General features: G+C 45.7%; 1 protein-coding gene across 9 annotated transcripts in view; it reads left to right on the top strand.

Moving 5' to 3' along the window:
* Nucleotides 1–13129, top strand: part of LOC135898392 (thrombospondin type-1 domain-containing protein 7A-like) — an 818428-nt gene that overhangs the window by 266170 nt on the left and 539129 nt on the right. The window lies entirely within an intron of this gene.

The following is a 13129-nucleotide window of genomic DNA, read 5'->3' as shown; positions in this document are numbered from 1 at the left end:
CTTCTTATTCAAATTCGTCGTAAGAAACCTTCTGTGCATTCTTCCGCTAGGTCTCTCTGGTCGACCGTATTTGAGCACGAAACCGGGCAAGTTCATCAGCATAGTAATTTGCCTTCTCTGTAACTACTTTCACCTGCGAACATGATAGTTGAGAAGAACATATCAATTACACGTCCTCTGCTTTCGGCTTTGTGACTTTATCTACTATGCCAGATCTGGACAAGGCATTGAACCATATTATGTAGACTGAGGATAGCTATCCTCAAAACTGTTTGAGGAAACCGCAGTAATTAAACAAAACAAATGAAATTTTCTCCCAATAAACTGGAATGTTTTATACATGCGTATGTGCAGGGATACCTGCGTATGTGACGACTTGTCGCCGAGAATCCTTTTGCTGCTTGAGTTGTTCTCGAAGGAAAACGTACTAAATCAAGGGGACATAAAAAAAGAAAAAGAATGCAGCAAAACCCACAGAGTTGGAATCTATATACAGCGACACTTTGTGTGAGTGCATAAAGAGTCGAAATACGAGTGCGCGCACAGAAATTATACCGAGCCTTTTTGTAAGCGGTGTTGCTGACTAATAGCGAGTACGACGGACGCCTTGAACGCATCATGGTTTCAGACGCAGCATGCGCATAGGTACGTAGCGCAATTCAAATCTATTCTAGCTGCAGGAAGCGTTTACTTCCTCATAACCGTGCAGCCGCGCACGCGCGAATGCAAGCTTTCTGGTTCTCTTAAAAGCGACGCTTTCCTTTGCGAACCTCGCCGGGTTTCGCGCACCGTGGGCGCTGCAGCCTGGCTGTTCCCTTGCCAAATAGGCCGGCCAATCACAGCGGAGCACGCGCGCTGCTGGGTTTCTTGCAGCACCACTAGATGGTGCTCGCCTCCACGCTTCCGCGGGATCGGCAGCGCCGGCCGTGCCGGAAAAGGAGAAAAGAAAAAAGGAACACGAAAGCTTGCCTTCCGAGGTGGTGCCGCTGTCGAGGCGAGCGCCATATGGTGGTGTTGCGATCGCAGCGCGTGCAACAATCGCAGCGTCATCACAGCGTGAACCAATCGCAGCGGATGCTAGCTCCGCTGCGATTGCTCGGCTTATTCGGCAAGTGAACAGCCGGGCCCGAGCACCGACGGTTACTAAACCCGGCGAATGTGCGCAAAGGAAAGCGTCGCTTTGAAATATGGAAGAAGAAAACGCGTGCTCGAGTGGCACTGGCAATGAGGATTTATCGAGCTAAGCTCTGCTAGCACCTGCCGTCGCACTGCGCGGCCGAACGCTTTTGTTGGGCGACTTCGACCAAAAACCGTCATTAGGAGGCAGCGTGCGGAGTCGGAGAACGTAAAGCTGCTTTGTGCATCCTTTCCTTCACTTTCTTTTGTTTCGTTTGCGTCTGTGTCGTCTTGTTTCGTTTGCGTCTATGCCTTGTTCTGCGTGAGGTTCGCTGTTAAAGCTTGTTGCTAATCCTATCGATTCCCGACACTCACAACGAAAGAGAATTAACGTTACTGTAACGAAATATGACAGTCCGTTTATTTTTGCCTGAAGAGGAAGGTTTATTGTTGGGCCCAACTGTGATGCCGCGTATTCAAATGCATGTTAAAAGCAGAAACGCTTTCCTTAAATAACTACAGAGCCAACGTTAATGAAATTTGCTGCATTTGAGAAAGTAAGTGAAATTCTAGTGACTGTTGGAAGCGAAATTTGATGTAGGGCCTAGATTTTTTACAGGAATTTTAAAGAATTGGTAAGTGTGAAAAAAAGAAAGAAAAGAACAGAAGCACATAGTTAACAAATTACTAGTTCGGCACCAATAATAGATATTGCGGGTCTGTAAAATGCACCCATTACAGCATCCAATGCGAACAAATTTGATACAGTTTATATGCTACGTGAATTCTTTATACATTGTTTACAATGCTTTTGCAAAATTCTATTCACATATTAGTGGTCTACTAAAAAGCCATGTACAATACTTGTACATGAATCTTGTGCGCTTCAGATGTACTAGTAGGTGCAATTAACAAAACTGCGATATCGTTTTTCATTGCTGAGTTAGAGTTGTAGTTGTTGAATTAGTAGAGCCGCCATACTTACACAAGCGGAACTTTGGCCCGCATCACCGCTTCTTTTTGACTTATGTAAAAAACAGAGCTTCACAATTATGTGTAATAATTTCATTTGATGCCGCGAGGCAAACTAACCCAATAATTAAAAAAAAACCTGATAGTCTCGCTTCATGAAAATTTTTGATAATGAAATTTTTCATAAGGATAGAAAAAAATTACGCCCTAAATCCAAACCTTGCTAGAAACATTACTTAGATTTCAACTTTTACGCGCAAGCGTAACTGGCCAACTCCCACGCGAAATAGGCGGTGTTTCTCTGAAGCCGCGAAGCAAGCGAATTAGGAAGGCACCTGGGCCTCTGTGCTGGCTCCTGTTTGTCTCCAAATTTCGTTTGCGTATTTAGTTAGCACTATGGATAACAACTGAGAAATTTGAGGATAAAGATTGTTAAGAGTCCTTCACACTCTTTGAAATAACTCTTTGAGCACAGTCTGACGCGCATATGCTTGAAAGCGCTACTGAAATGTTTGCTATCAGCGGATAACGAAAAAATCTATGAAGGACCAACCTTACTTACTATATAAACATACGTTGAGCATGCAGTGGCAGATGGTTATTTGCGGCGCTATATTGCACTTTGTTTTCGGAGGTGCTCCTCCCCTATCCCCGTGCCTTACCCATGAGCGGAAGCCAACTGGTACTTCCAGCGCCACTTCCTCAAGCAACGCGTTCGGAACCTCGTCCTTCGCCTGCCACTGCCTCTGATCGCAGACGCTGCTCAACGACAGCGTCTAAAAGCGCTAGCTGTCACGAGGGAAAAATACGAGAACGCTCCCTATACAGTTACTCTAACGCTCCCCCTACCACCGTGCCACCATGCGGTACTGAACGTTACTCCCCTGCCAACGGTACCACCATACTTTTTCACGGCGCGTTTGCGCGTGGTCGCGGGGGCTTTACATGGAAAGCAATCTGCTTTGAGGGCACATTCTAGGTGGGCTAACGGCTCGTAGCTTTGCGTGCGCTGTGTTCACAACGCTGAGTTTACGTTGAAGCGATAGACACCACGAAGGTCACTTTGCTCGCTACTGCTGCCGCGATTCCTCCCGGCAGCATTTTGACAGCGAGTGTCTGCCGTCATCGAGTGGGAATTCGGTCTGCCGCTTGCATTGAAAACGCTGTGGCACCACCAGTCGGGGACTGTTGACTTGGATCGGCATAGAAAATGCGTCAGGAACGCGCTTCGAACGCCGTCGCCCGTGGAAACAGACGCGTCCCGTCCCCGAGAGCTAGCGTCGTTTCAGCCATAGATTTTCCTACGAGAATTACTAGAGGGAACTCTGGCGCTAGTGTCTACGGGAGCTGCAATGGGAGCGGTTGTCCCAGCATGGAAATTATGGGGAGTACATGGATTTGCCTAAACTTCGTCATTTTGGTTTCAAAGGGTTTTGTGGCTTTGTAAACTCGTCATTTTCAACTGTACATTGCGCAACAAATAATTAAATAAACATAATTAAAATGGCCCGGCGGCAGGATTCGAACACAGGGACTCTAACACAGAAGCCTGATATTGCATAGAGTTTCCTGCAAAATTATTCTTGTAGGAAACTCTATGTGATATTGAAACCATTATGCCACGGACGCATGTATCGACAAGCGAATGAAACGCCCTTATGAATTTATCGCGGGCACTTCGAAGAATATAGATTGCGCCGAAATATACGACAATAAGATTTATATAGCGTAATATACAAGGCCACAAGAACGTCTGAATCCACAAGCACGAAGATAAGACAAATCCATGTACTTCCCATCATTCCCATGGTAGGACAACGACTGCAGCGCCAGAGTTCCCTCTAGTAATTTTTGTAACTCTATGGTTTCAGCCCAGCCAAGCGGCCGAGAATGCAACTACGGCTGTGACGGTCGGTCCCATTCCAGCCCACTTCACGCGGCAGGCCGCGCCTTCTTTTTCTTTTTTTTTTATATCACCGACATGGTTCATATTTGCCTGTGCGCGCTGACACCCATGCTAGGTAACTTAGAAAGTAAGCGAATGTTTACAACGGGCTCTTCTAATCCGGTGGCTGCTGCGTATGGCGCGACCGCGCGACCCTGTCTTGACTATTTCTTTTAAATTCAACACACCGCATCAAGTTTGGTGCAGTGGTTGCCGGGAAAGAAGACTTATCCTTTCTCATGTGTTTCGATAGGAGCCTCCGAGCTAAAGCATCCTCTTGATGAGTTAACCTAGAAATAAACTTATTTGTGCGTGTAATGTTTAACAGATGCAATGTAATTACAAGGCAGTATTTGGCTGAGAGACTTACTTCTTTCTTTTGTACTTGCCTCAATCGCAAAAACAAATATAAGCATTAATTTCTTCCCTAATACGGTTCACCATATAGAGGCGCTTACACATAAAAGATTGGCCCCCTATGTGATATGAATCAATAATATTGCGCCAACGTGCAAACGCAGGCACCATTTTCTTCATATCCTGGAGCCCTAAAGACAAGTAAACATAAAGAAAAGAAAGAAATACGAAGAAACGAAGAAAGACATATAAGGAAAAGGAGAAACTTGTTGCCTCTTCTGCGCATATTTACTTCTCTCTACGAAAATTGGGATGTACACCAAATGACTCCATCCACGATCCCTCGAACTCTGTACTTCAACTGGTGCCTCTTTGTTCAGGCATGCTACGGCCATTGATCTCCAGTAGAGGGAGCTGGATTAGAGACCGCGGGAGTGAAGCCGCCGGAAGTCGCCCGCCTTGTCTCGGAAGCGAGCGCTGCGGCCGCTCGATTGCTGCCGGCAGGCCAGGGTATCTTTTCGTTTCCAAAACAATGCCTGGCTGTTACGCAGTAAAGTGCACAAGCCGACCAGAAACCTCTTCAGAGGAGACCTTTCATGCGAAAGTATCCCGAAATGCAAAGAATGGGAATGTCGCTGACTCCTAAATGGCTTTCTGGAGGTCTTCAAAAGCTATACCCAGAGCTGCATGAGCACATGTCTGAGTAAATATTGTAAAGAAAAAAAGGTACATATATATATACGCGATCACAGCGTAAAATCGCAATGACAAGCATAACTGTCTCTGGCATAAATGCGCATACAGGGAAAGACGTCAGGTTTGTGTGCATATCTTTGCCTCTTGAAAGGTGCGTTCAGACAAAGTTTATTTGCATATGTGGCTGCCTCCTGCTCTCTCAATTGTCTTGCTCAAGCGACCATGAGCAAATGATACCAAAAATAATAACGCAAGAAGTGCGATCAGAAAAACAGCTGCAGTCCGACAATGCTTCGTTTGCGCGCATTGAGAAGCGCAGCAGAAGCCAGCTTCCGGGACCAGCGGCGCAACTTCAGGTTCCTTCACAAGCTCCCGCCTCGGGGGTAGCAGCAATGCGCCATCCAGCAGTGGCTACGATCGGTATTAGCGCTCCAGTGTCATCCACTAAGTCATGTGGCCGACGACGACACTTGCGAAGTTTCTTTGGTGGCAAGATCAACGAAGATCTCCTCTGTGGCTTCCCCGGTCTTGAGAAAAGTCAGGCGAGCTCATCGGCCCACAATAAACATTGCCTCACTACCTGCTTGTATACTACACTCCTAGGCTGGTGGTTTCCACTTCGTTTTGCACAACACGCCGTAAAAGCTGCAGGGTAGAAGTGTTCTCGGAGCATCTGCTCGAAAAAGCGGGCAAGCAGGTGATCTGTTGCTTGATCCCTAGTACGTAAAAATCACCTCAGTATTGAATATGCTAATGAAAACCCATGCCATCACCAAGGAAATTAACTGCACGCTGCTCTATAAGGTGCTGGCGTAATTGTCCATCGGCAGTCATCGCAAAAGACCGAGAACTGTTTGTACACTCGTGGTCCCTGCATCGCCTGCGTGCAAAATGGTGGCAGCTCTCAACAGATTCTGCTCTCTTATAATGCACTTGACATATGCGGATGTAACGCCATCAACGTTAAGTGACGCCGTCGAGGAAGAAAAATAAATTTTATTTGATATCTCGTGCTTGCGGGCTTCATCCGTACGTCGTATCTCTCGTCCCTTACCTTGAGAAATAGGGCAATAGAAGCCTATCTCTCCTTCAACGTATCAAACAAAAATATCGACAAACCACAAGACCACTACTCACAGAGCCAAGGAGTGAAGTCGTGTCACGTGCCTCTAATTAGGTCTGGAAAGGAGGAACCTGATGAGGCGGGATCTGTCGACGCAGTGGTTAGCGGCATTGTCCCGCAGAAAGCACGGAAACGGGAAGCGCTGCTTCGGCTCGCAAACGACACCACCGGCTGCACCGAGCTGATCGAGTGCGTCGGTAGGCGAGCGAGAAGTTTGTGTTTATTGTTTTACGTTTTTTTCTCATTCCTCTCGTACGCCAGCAATCGATTCGCTTGTGTGTGCGTGCGTGGTGGGAATCTTGTAACGCGGCGTCTTCCGTCGCTCCACCAGCGATGCGTTGCTGACGGCGCACGACGCAAGCGTTTTCTCGCGCGGAGTAGGAGGGGAAAGCGTGCTTCACGGGGGTGATGCGCAGCTGTAATTGATTGCTGCGTGGCAGATGCTCCTTCGCAATGAACGCCAGTCCCACCGCGGTTGTCGACAGATAACAACAAGCGTTGTATACTGCGAGGCGGCGATCGAAATGTCTCGCAGGCGTACCGCTTGCAGAAAACTGGCCGTCGGCGCAATCTGTCCTGGGCCGATTTGTGTCGCTGGAAGTGTTCCGCTTTGCCACGAGCTTACGGCATTAATATAAAGTTTGAAAGAAAGAAAGAAAGAAAGAAGAGAGAGAGAGAGAGAGAGAGAGAGAGAGAGAGAGAGAGAGAGAGAGAGAGGCTTTATTCTAATCCTGGAGACGTTTTCCATCATACCGCTCTAGATAAGTACGATGAAAAATGAAAAGATATATCGCAAAACTAACCACAACATTCAACAAACTAAAATATCTCGTTTAGCCGCTGATGAAGTTTAAAAGTGCCTTCGTTGCGTGAGATGCACAGGCAGCGTTAGCCCATCGGATACGGAAGTGTCGTAGCTCAAGGAATCACAGTGTTTGATGAATGTTCAGTGCGGACATTAAGGCCCTTCTTTCTCACGTAAATAGCCCGCAATCACCAATTAAGTGGGCGATGTCTTCCATTACGTTGCACGCAGGGCGCAGTGGCGATTTTATGCTCTTGATCTTGACTCATGCGTGCGCCACTATGCCGTTCAAACCAGAGAGTTTCACGTTAAGACCACTAGAAGTAAATATGGGGCTGTAAGTCCACATGCACTGACAATATGGTTGTTGTGAATGTAGAATTGGGGAGCACTACACAGATGTGCCTACATTTTCGTCCTTGCGATATCGAACAACGTTGTGGATTCCCATATAACCTTCGGAAAGCTCATTTTATCAAATCGGTACGAGTAAAGCACCAGCTGTTCCTTTTTGAGTATTCTAAGGATGGTCTGGTTGCGAGGAAAACCTGCTGAAAAACGTTTTTCACAAGCTGTCGGTCTCAGAATAGTTGAAAACTGTTCCTTGAAACAGTGTCTTCCATTCGTTTCACCGATGCCAGTGGTGTTACTTTTCTTTTAAAGTGTGACTTCCTTCGTAGTTTAGTTGCTTATCCGTATACGTATTCGCATGGGATCAGGCACTTGACACTTCGATTGACTGCCTACCTACCCAGTATAAAACGAGCCTCCCTCCACCCCCCTCCCTTCTCGCCGTGAGAGATTTGGTCGAAATCGGGAAACCTTTTTTCCAGGCTCTCCGAAATCTTGTTTTATCCAGTTGCGCGAGAAGACAGTTCACATGACAGGCACTTTTCGATCCCTACCTAGCACTCGATCACCGTCTGTGTTTACTGGACCGCGTAGCGACGGAGGAACATCGAGATTCAGGGCGAGCCATTTTTGCCGGTGAGAGTCACTCGTGGTACCCAAAAGCATGCAATCTTTGCAGGTAAAAAAAATTAGCCCCCTACTTCCATCTTTTATCTTGAGACATACTTGAGCAAGCTTCTTCGGAAGAAGAGGAAATTGCGAATAAAAACGGATGAGATCACTGCTAACTCGTCATAAATATGGAAGCATAATGTTGTTTTTTTTCAAAAATTACTTGAGGGGATGCTAGTTCTGAGTGGTTCGCACAATAAGAAAGTAATCGGATGTTCAGGAAGTTGCCGTAAGCTTCGTTCTTTCTGGCTACAAACGGCTTTGCGACTTCGCAAATAATCATTTTCACAATAACCTATTGCGTTATGTATGCGACAAATTGTAATGATTGTGCCTGCGTTCAGAGACCCATTGTCTCGCTGTGTTTAGAAAACCATGCTTGGAATGACTAATTGCTAAATGCGAAAAATTTGGAAACAGGACACCACACAAGAAGAGACAATTGGGAAACAGGGCACCGCAGGGGACGTGCTTTGAAATGTAGAAAGGTAAAACGTAAAAAACAATAAGAGCACCACAACAACGTCTTAAGTCACAAGTGCAAAATTTTGATATAGACAGTTTTAGAATAGCGTTTGCAACCAAACGCAAACTCATTACACACGTGAAGAGCATTCTGCTCACTGCGCATGCTCCGTACGTTATTGAGTTTCTGTGGTTTATGTGCGCGATGTTAACGTAAGTTATTTGTCGAGTTCATCGTTCGTTATGTTTACGGACACGAAGAAATTGCGTTGTCGAACATGGCGGCACCCATGGCTCCCGCTTCGTGAATTCTCGTGATGGCTACCCTCTCACTCATTGATCGCCAGTAACTACTAAAATGAGCTTTCCCTTCCTCTAAACACGGCTGAAACATTAGTTATTTGCGCATAGTGCATCCAATTTCTGAGATCGTTCGGCGATTCCGGCGTTTGTAGGCCTAACGAAATGCGTCCGAATAGCAACAGGATGGTTGCTGATGTATTGTCCTGTCTTGGGTACATTTGCCAAGAGGCATCAGACGGCGCCATATCTTCTAACGTCTTCCTTACGTTTACGTTCCCGTACGTTAAACTAAATGTATCGAAGGGACGCGAACCGTAACATTAAGCAAATGTGTTTGCGTTTAACGTATACACCTAAGGCAATTCTAAAAATTTCAAATACGTGTACTGGACATCGCTGCCTGGTAGCTTAACAATCATAGCGCAACAGCTCCCTGTAGTAATTTTTGCAACAAGCTCTATATATAATGAATGGGACTTTAACGAGCAACATAAAGTGTTAACAGAGCCTCTTCAAGCCTCTTGTAGAAATGTATGTTTTCCTAGCGAATCTCAAGGCTCAGTAAAAAAGCTGAAGCCCTCCTCAACGGCACTTGCTAGCACTTTATCTACGCGTCACCTTTGAAACAGGTATGCCCGAAATATTTCACGGCGCAATATACTTGCCATATATGCGTAATTCCACTTCGAATGTGCCTACGTGGTACTTCAAACCGTGCCTAAGAGACGGTGGAGGCTAAGGACTAGATTGTACTTGACGAGGCATCCACGATCTATACTGGCGAGACAAATCTTGCTCGCGTCTTTACGGTTCTAAATGTTCGAGCTGTCGTTTAAAGCGCTCTCATTTGAGAATATCTTATCGACCCATAGATGTTACTGTACTGCACTGCGACTTACAGCAAAAGCCTATTCATTAACATACATACGTAGACGGGAACAAACCCGAAAATGATTTGACGTTTACGGTTCGCTGTCTTTGACTGTCCAGTATTGTTCTGTACTGCTACAGTAGTCTCCATTACGTCAGCTAAGGGGATTTTAGTGCAAGACAAATAGGAGCGCTTAAGAAGCCCAACGTTGTACGCGACCTTGAGGTTCTCCGCAGCAGTGATCCCCTTGAAGTTATGTATTGGGCAAGTATCGCGAAACACAAATTACGGCCATAGTCGCGGAATAAAGAGAGTGGGATAATTATTGCTCCCTCGCTGTTTTTGATTGCGTCAGCTGCACCAAGGCTCAAAGCATAAGCCATTGAAAAGAAACGAGGAGCAATGACATGAGACTCGTCTGAGAAGATCGGGACCGAGAGGATACACTTACCGCTGAAACGCAATAATAGAATAATGAGATTTACGACGTAAGAGAGCTTACTTTGTCTCTCTCGACTGCTAAGGGAAGCACTACGAGGAACATCAACAAGAATCTGAGATCACGCTTTTTTACTGAAGAAGGGCGACATCTGCTGTCATCGTTTACGGCTCACCAGGTCGACGACTCGGAATCCTTTTTGCTCTAATATGGTCAAATGACCGTGGCTTTCTTATCTGTTCTCCCTGCTTACCATTACCCCTAGTTTCGTATAGCACTTCGTTACACTTATTTCGCGACGCCAGAGGCAGCTAGTGCTGCCTAATAAGGTAATCGGATAATCGGATTTCTTTAGGCATATAGCTGCTTGTGGTGTGAAAAGGATTTTTCTTTTTGCTCTTTGACCCCGGAGATGTCGCGATATTATAATTTTATCTGAGAAAGCGTACGTTTCTTCAAGATTTATTCTTATTCTCCGAATTCTTTGTCATTGTTTTCCATTTGTGAAACTAAGAAGCTTCCATGTTTAACTAATTGCTTAAACGAAAGCTCCTACGTTCATCTTGGCGTGTGCGTGTGTGTGCGTGAAAAACGAGTGAGTTAGACAGTGGAAGTGAGTTAGTGCATGAAAAGTTAGCGCATACCCAGTTTTCCTGACTTCTGTCTTCGATCGTGCGCCCTACAACGTTGTGTATGCGTGTGTGCGCATCTGTGTGTGCTGTAATAGTTGCGGTCGGGCGTGTGAAAATGGGTAGCTGGCCCCTACCGCCTTCCGACTCATTCACGCTAAGGACGTTGTTGAAGGGAGGAACATGTTCTCATTGAGAAGAAGGAGTATGGGTATATTTATAATATCAACATGAAGACTGGAGAACGTTACAGCTCATCAGTCTAGCATAACTCGAGTGAAGCACACCGAGGAGCCGAAAATGGCTGCTTAAAACCCCCTCTGCCCTCTCTAGATCCCTAGGCCAGCGAAAACTGCCACATCACTTCATGCAGTCGGAGTATCCATAGTCCTCGAAGGACCCGCGCTGAGGGTGAGTGTTCACACAGTCATTCCCGCACCCTTTTTCACTGAACACATAGAAACGAGGGGAGTTTCGCAGAGGGGAATAGCCACAATTGACTCAAGCTGGCGCGTAGCCCACAGTTAGCTGGAGCTTTTGTCAAACAACCGTAATGGTTACCAGAGTCCATGAGGGAACGCCTTAGAACACTCTTTTCCAGGAGTTTTCTTGCTCCCACTGGTGCATGAAGGCGACAGTGAACCAGCAAACAATACTCGGTACGCCAAACACGTCTCGCCTTGCGGGCGCCGCATGTCCCGCCAAGGGTGACGCATTATTAGCTTCCCGAAGCGATTCATCCTAGTGGGGCGGGACATGCTAGAAGATCAGTACCCCCGATAGCAGATCGTAACAGTGCATCTTAGTAAGCTTACTTTTTTAATCTAGTGGGTCATTTGGCTATTCCACTTCTATGATGCTTCGTGCTTAGCATTTTTAAATGTTGGTTTGGCTATGGGTGCGTGCACATACGGTCTTAGATGTCTAAGATTACTAAATACATAACTAACCTAATGCCGAAACAATGCGCTTAGCATTCTTTGCGAGCTTCACGCAGTTTGCGGTCCGTCCGACTGTCTGTCTGTATGTGCGTGCTACTCTGCAATGAACATCTTTGACGATAAGTTGGGTCAATGCGTATGTGCGCCTCTTCAACGACAGAACAGGAAACATGAAGAGAAAGATCCTTCAAAATTTCTTCGGTGCTCAACAGAATCTAATCAGCGGCATGTTCCGTCAATCTTGTCTAAATATGTCATAAGAAGCCAACAAACACTGACACCAAGGACAACATAGGGGAAATTACTTGTGCTTAATAAATTAAACAAAGAAACGATAAATGAATGGAAATGAAAATGGATGAAGAAACAACTTGCCGCAGCTGGGTTGTTGTTTACACGTCATTATTCACATTTTTGCCCTTAAAAGGCTGCGGTGAATCGGCTTGGGGAGTGGCAGGAGTGAGAAGAGTGAATAATTGGAGACTTAATTATCTACATCATGGGATCTGACGCTTTCGCTGGTACGCTCGAGATGAAGAAACCTGGTCCCAGTGGGAATGACGCCACAACCTTCGCATTTCGCATGCGATGCTCTACCAATTGAGCTACCGCGGCGCAGTTCCCCCTTCCACTTTCTTGGGTATTTATGTTTCTTAGTAGAATCCTGGGAGTGTTAGTCAGCACCACCACTCGCAGACCTTGGTGGCGGATGGACACCTGAAAGGATGTTCCCCATTAGGACATTTCATGACATCAAGTAATAAATGTCCTGAAACTGGTGTCATCCTGAGAATTCGTTCCAAGTAGATCTTCCTTGCGATCTCCATGGCTAGATATTATAAATTGGAATGTGGGCCATCATATAATTAGTTTAAAACTTAATTCGTAATTTTCTGCTGATTAGTCGATTATGTATGTCACTTTTTGTACAAGTGGTGCCGCTTCTTCGAGTAGGCCAGCTCATGAGCTAGAATTGTGCTACTTGCCACAGGCCACCTTTAAACATTTTCGAAAGTGTTCGCTGAAACACCCGGTATATAATACAAAAGCATTGCCCCTTTGGTATGGATCTGCTCACTCTTGTCGATACACTGCAGTTATTCCTTATGTTGCAATAATGATTACTGGACTTGCAAATTAATAAACCCCTTCATTATTTTATGATTTTCGTTCGAAGGAGTCATGTGGCATTTTGGTAAAGGTAGAGAAAAAGGGTGTAAATGTTTCAAGAAGGAATCTTAAATGGGGTTTCCCTGCTGTCTATTCATTCAGTGGTGAAGAAATTTAGGAAATTTAATCGGCTTCTAGATTAGTTGTGGTGTATTTCAAAGCAGTTGGCCTTGTAGCGTTCATCTGTAACAACGACTTCTCAAGAAGCCCCTATCCTTGATAAAGCTGAAAAAAAATCATGAGCCATTTCACTATGTGAAGATGGTTGATCAGC

This window comes from Dermacentor albipictus, chromosome 4 (genome assembly GCF_038994185.2).
Source record: "Dermacentor albipictus isolate Rhodes 1998 colony chromosome 4, USDA_Dalb.pri_finalv2, whole genome shotgun sequence".
Classification (NCBI taxonomy): Eukaryota; Metazoa; Arthropoda; class Arachnida; order Ixodida; family Ixodidae; genus Dermacentor; species Dermacentor albipictus.
The sequence above is the reverse complement of the archived record's forward strand: the minus strand, read 5'-3'. Positions and strand labels throughout refer to the sequence as shown.